This window comes from Pteropus vampyrus, unplaced genomic scaffold, assembly GCF_000151845.1.
Source record: "Pteropus vampyrus isolate Shadow unplaced genomic scaffold, Pvam_2.0 Scaffold1, whole genome shotgun sequence".
NCBI lineage: Eukaryota > Metazoa > Chordata > Mammalia > Chiroptera > Pteropodidae > Pteropus > Pteropus vampyrus.
The window spans coordinates 2,717,112-2,723,441 of record NW_011888782.1 but is presented as its reverse complement, the minus strand read 5'-3'; the positions used below and the strand labels follow the sequence as shown (position 1 = coordinate 2,723,441).

Sequence of the window (6,330 nt, the reverse complement as noted above, 5' to 3'; positions counted from 1 at the left end):
TAAAGGGTCTCTTCCTTAAACAGAGACTATCACTCCACATGACCATTTTTCTGGGAACCCTTGGACCCTGTGTATATCTCCAGAATGGCTCTGGATGCACATACATATAGTTATCCTTAGATACCTCTTTTTCAATACTGAAAGTAATGTGCATACACTGTACAAAAAGTGCACATGTGCATAAAGCAGGAAAATAATCTATAATCTTGCCACCCAACTTGTGGTCTTTTCTGTATAGACCGATTTATTCCATCTTCTAAGAAGACAACATAATGACGTTGTTCACAGTGGTTACTGCAAAGATGGAGGATGAGTGAATGAGACAGGCTTTTTACTGAACTCTTTTTGTACATTTAGAATTTTGTACTTTGTACAAGATTTAAAAATACTAGCAAAATAAAGTAAAAGCCAGCCACATATTCAGCAGGTACTAGTCACCATTTGCTGGTCATCTGTTCTTCTAGGTGCTTGAATCTGGTGGTTCTAGACCTTGGCTGAACAGTAGGATTATAATATTTTAAAATATATCTATTTGAGTTATATCCCAATATGTTCTGCTTTAACTGGGCCACACTCCAAGCATCTGGATTTTTTAGAGCTTCCAGGTGAATCAAATGTTCACTGGGGTTGAGATTATCTGGTCTAGTGGGAAAGGAAGACACTAACTGCATAATCATAAAAATAAATCACAAGCTGCCACAACTGTTATGAAAGACAAGTCTTGCTTGCTGTTAGGTACAGTAGACTTATGTGAGCTTGCAGAATGGGGTTGGGTGAGAAAAAGCTATCCTGAGAATGTATTGTTTCAGCTGAGAATACTTAAGAACTAGCCAGTGGTTTTCACGCTTTATTGGGCATCAGAATTGCCTAGGGGGCTTGTTAAAACACAGATTGCTGGGCTCTACTCTAGGTTCCTGATGCAACAAGTCTGGGTGAGATCTGAGAGTTTGTATTTCTAACAGCTGTTGCTGCTGGCCTGAGGACTGTACTTTGAGGACCATTAAACCAGGCACAAGGGTGGGAGAACAACTAGTTTCATTCAGAGTGAAAGGCCCTAAGATAGAAGAGTTTTGGTGTACATATAATTTTACAACTTTTTTTTTTTTGAAGCACTGAAATATAAGTATTTTCCCATGTTATCAAATACTCTTAAAAGCATCATTTTAAATGCCCGCATAATAGACCACTGTGTGGCTTTGTTATCATTTAGCTCCCTCTTGGTGGATATGTACATTCTGGTACATTCTTTGAAGTAGAAGTAAAAAACTATTGTGCCTTTTGGCATCATCACAGGTTTGATGTGATTGTTTCCACATGTCCTTTCTGTCGGTGGTATAACTCTGAAAAACTAATGAAGAACCAAGCTTCAATCACTGAGAATTGATGGGCATTCTGTGCCATTCAATTGAAGCATATTTGGGCCGGTTATGAATTATGGCCACATTTACTGAGATGCTCAGCTGTAATTAGAAAACAAGGACTTCATTTATTTCAAGTTTATTCCTGACACATTGAGAAATGGAGGAATCGGTTTCCATATTGTAAGGAATGAACTAAAAGCCTCCCTTCCAGTGTAAATTTTCACTGTTTATGAAAAAGGACATTATTTCTTCTTAGAGAATTAACCAAATTGATTATAGTAACCTGACAGTGTCCAACATAATTAAAAATGAGCAATAGTTCTTACTAAACTACATAGATTTTATATTTGAAACAAGCTTTCAGTGACTCGGAATGAAACAATAATTCCTGTTTAATAGCAGATAGCCTTTAGCAAAGCTAGTATTTGTATATTGTACCTACTGACACTTATTTATAGATCTTCTGCCTGATTTATGTAATCATTTTAACATATCCTTACTTTCAGTTTTGAGTTGTAAACAAAATATCAGTAGATTTAATGAGTCCAACTTTGAGCCCAGTCTGTGTACTCTTATTAAAGCTATTATTTCTATATTATGACCAGGAGTTCTCTCCCGTGGGTGTCCGAGAAGGCAAAATTGGGTTATTGAGTGGGCCGAGTTAATTTAATAAGATTCAGTGGTTCATACAGTAGAGTGTTATGAAAGCAATTTGGAGGAAACTAATTTCTTTCCATTTTGCCCTGCCAGAGAACAGATTTTTCTTCTGTTCAGATCTTGTAGTGATCAGATCTTTTCTCCTTAAAATCTTCAATCTTTTTAATAGTTCGTGTTCTGGAGGATCTTGTGCTTAGGCTCCTCCTAGGTGAATCTTTTCAGGGTAAATTTGAACTTGTACTTCAAAGACTTTGGGCTTTGCCAAGTCTTTGTGAGAAAGTCAAGCCTCGGAGACTCTGGTCGTCTAATAACATTTAAGGTTTGGGAGATAGAAGGGAAAGAGGGAGAAGAAAATGCAAGGCTGCACAATTTGATTTATCACAATCATGGTAATGAAGTTGATATTCTGGAATAAAGGATTTACATTTTCCTGAGGCTGCTTTGCTGCATGTATTATTAGCGTAAAGGAAGCCATGAACTTTTAATCTGGTTTTTCGTATTTACAGATGAGAGATAACTAATAAAGTAGGATACAGGGAAATCCTTTTCATTTTGCCTTGGGCAGGGGCCCAAAAAAGACTGCTTTGAAGACTGAATCACCAAGAAGCATTTAGAAAGAAGACAATAGCATGCAAAAAGCCTTTTTTAAAAAATGCTTTTTTCTTATTACTATTGTTTGAATGAAAACAAAAGTGGCTTATTTAAAATAGATAGATCATTGACAGGAAAAGAGTTTAGATGAGTTATTATAATGTATTTATTAGATTTTAAGACTGGCTTTTAAATTTCTTTATTTATCCCACTCTATTATTCCGACGTATTGTTTTGGTGGATTTATGAGTAGGGAACTTAAAGGTTTGCTAACACTGAATAGTATGCCCCAGGAAAATAAGGAATATATTCTTCATTTAAATGTATGAGATAGGGTGGATATCTAAGCTATTTTAGTAAATAATAACTTAAAAATGTAATTGGACATGCTGGCCCCTTTACATTGTGATTGCTGATTACCCTAAATTTTAAAAACACAAGATTTGTATAAGCCTGTTATTTTAAATGTTATTTTGTCTCATTTATTCAATTAATAAAAGAACATGTTTTAAGGATGAGTATATAATATGGCTGTAGTATAAATTCTTTTCCCCCTCCACAAAAAAAAAAAAAAAGGATTTTTTTGGTGAGAAATATTATAGGCAAGACTGAGCTGATTTTTAATAGATTCCAGAGGAACATCAATGACTAAATCCAAGGTTTTTAATGGTCGACAACGTCAGAATCTTTTTCAGGCTAACTTTAATTTCCTGACCCCAAAGTCAGCATGACACCCCTAAATATAATCTGTAACAAACCTTTTCTGGTCTTGGTTCTATTCAAGCTGTCTTCTTGGGAGACTTTTTCTTTCAACAGTATTTGGTGGGTAAAGCCGCCCAGCTCTCTGACACACAGTAGGCAGTTCTCCTGTCCCGTCACTTACTCCAACAGGATCAGCAGAGGGGGAGTCTTCTTTTTTCAGTCTTCTCCCTTCTGAAAATGATCTGGTTCCTTTTTTGACACATGCATGGACCTAGGAGTAGGTATGGGCAATTTTAGCTAGCAACCACCTTTATAAATATTTTGAACACAAAAATTTGAATTTTGATGTCATCCAACTTTAAATAATTTGAAATGAGATATATCTATAACTTAAATGTTGAAGAAATGGGAAAGGGGAAAACTCACAGGTTAAAATTAGCTTTTGGCTCACTTTATTATTCTTGAGCTGATATTTCTGAGAAAAAAATTTAGTCGCCATGACATCTAGTGAATTTAGGGTGATGTGCATGACTTCAAATTCAACAAGGGAGGAAAAACAACAACCCTATGTTGTTTCTTGGTTAGTTATTCCTAAGCTTAGTTTTTGGATCTAGTGGTTTGTAAATTTATATTTACATGAGAAATAGATATTGTTGACACCAAAGAGTTCTAAAAGAAGCTTGTGTACCAAATTAATTGTGCATTGCATAAATAATTTTATGTAGAATTAAAATAAGCTGTTAATATTATGCTTTAAAGCTTCATTGCTTTAAAATACTGTGAAATTGTATTTCTGGTCCATAATTTAAGAACACGGTCACTTTTATTTTTCAACTGCTTTCATAGCTCCTATTACTTGATACTCATAAGTATGAATAAGCAATTATGAAACCTTTCACATGCTATAGAATATACTTATTGGTACAGCACTGCTGTTATTTAGTCATTATGTGAAAAACCCACCCAAAGTTTTAGTCATTGAAAAAGCAAGCCCTGGGCATGATGAAACTTTTGGGGATGGTGGGCATGCTTGTTATCATGATTGGTTTCATGGGCATATTCATATGTCAAAAATTATCAAGTTGTACACTTTAAATGTGTGCAGTATATCACATGTCAATTATGTTTTAGGTTCCCAAGTTTCTAAGAGTGGAAAACTTGGAATATTGAAGCTTTCATTAGAATGTGTTGGCATGTCAGTTTCCTCAACTTCTCCATATGTGATAGGCACTCAGCATTTTAATTAACATTTGATTGATGTTTCTACTTCCCTATTCATTTAAATTTGGAGAGACCCTTAAAAACCAAATATCTGTACCTGCCTTCCCTCAGGGGAAATTTGAGGAAAATTTGTGCTGTCAGCTTTTCATTCCTTCTCTTCTTTCCCCTATGCCTTTGCATCTCATGGGCCTTGCACAAGTGCCGGTACTCTGGATTTGGGGGCAAGATCAGTTAATCCTCTTTTTACAATATTAAATTTGCTGTTTGTTGATCAGCTGCTTTTAGTTCATATGCTCTTTAAAAGTTATTTCAGTACAATGATTATTGAGCTCTAATGAGTAGTTTCTATGATTTTGAGAATGGTTTTAGAAATGAAAATTATAAGAGGGATCAATGAGAAATATGATTTGCAAAGCAATTTAACATTACTTAGGAAGCGAAACATTTGGATGTTCGATATAGATGGGATTTGACACCATACCTGAAACTGAATTTTAAGTAAGCCTTACTATTTTTAAAGTAGTTGAGTTTTGAGCTCATAAATGGTAAACTATATTCAAAAAGTTCTGAAAACCAAGAACAGTCTATAATTTCCTCTAGATAAAGCTTATTTCAGCATTATTTTGCTAGCTCTGTGTAATCATAAAAACTGTGTGTGTGTATACTTACATACACAAAAAAACTATATGTGTATATATGTGTTTATGTATAGATATACACATATACACACAGGTACATATGTATGTGTTTATATGTGTGTATGTAGACACATACATTCTTGATTTCACATTTTTTCAGTTCAAAACTAGTTTTGGCAGCAAAGGTTATATACTCAGTTGATAACAAATATCCTAGTCTGATAGATGAAGAAGTCAGGGCTCAGTATTTAATAATTACACCTGGACAGACACTAGAGTACCCTGTGGGGACTTCTACTTTATAAAATTTCAAAAGGCCCCTCATTGAAAAGCCCACACTGAGAGGCACTAACTAACCATGCCTGTGCAGCATGGGGTAATTGTGGGATGTCCCCTCAGCAGCTGCCTCTGGCTTGTATTATGCCATTAGCTAGACTCACTCCAGGATTCCTTGGAAACTGTGTGCCTACTTGAATAATTTATTACCCAGTGATCAATTATTCATGACTCATTATTACAACTGAAATAAAACCTAAAGGTGGAATCATTCTGCCACTTATGAATATCCAACATATCATCAGGAGATCGCAGTAGAGGTTTAAGCCTCTGCAGTCCCCGCTGCCTGTTTGTTTCTCTGAAGGAATTCCAAAGAGAACAGCCTTCTGAAACGGAATCAGAGTTGATGAAAGCAGTAACAAATGACTCCCTGCTGGTCGTGCTGCATTGGTTCATCTATTCACGCTGTTTGTCTTTTTAATTCTCATTTATTTACACCTAAAAGTAAAATTTCAGTTCGAGAGAATTTAGGAGACATTTATGGCACTATTGGTTTATTAAACTACCCAGGGGGTAAACAAGGATACAAAATATGGTTTTAGACTATCTTTTCTAGGATAAAATTCGGGTACCTATAGTACATTTTTATTGGCATTAGTCATATTGTATTTGCTTATTCCGTCAGAGTTAGATCTGGGTTGTATTTTATTTATTTCTTGGACCATATCTTTTATCTAAAGAAAAGCCATGTGTTTTTCACATATATTATATAAAAATCATTTTAATAAAAGTGCTGTGAAACAAAAGGAACCTAATTATTATTATTTTTTTTTATTCAAGGAACATCATAGGAAATTGTTTGGTTTAAGCCAGACTGATGATGA

The 6,330-nt window shown here is 34.9% G+C and overlaps 1 protein-coding gene and 1 long non-coding RNA gene across 2 annotated transcripts in view; both read left to right on the top strand.

The window, feature by feature from the left end:
* NEK11 (NIMA related kinase 11) overlaps positions 1-6,330 on the top strand; it is a 225,262-nt gene that overhangs the window by 11,015 nt on the left and 207,917 nt on the right. The gene's annotated exons all lie outside the window — the stretch shown is intronic.
* The window catches only part of LOC111738972, a 17,800-nt gene that overhangs the window by 906 nt on the left and 10,564 nt on the right, over positions 1-6,330 (top strand). The window lies entirely within an intron of this gene.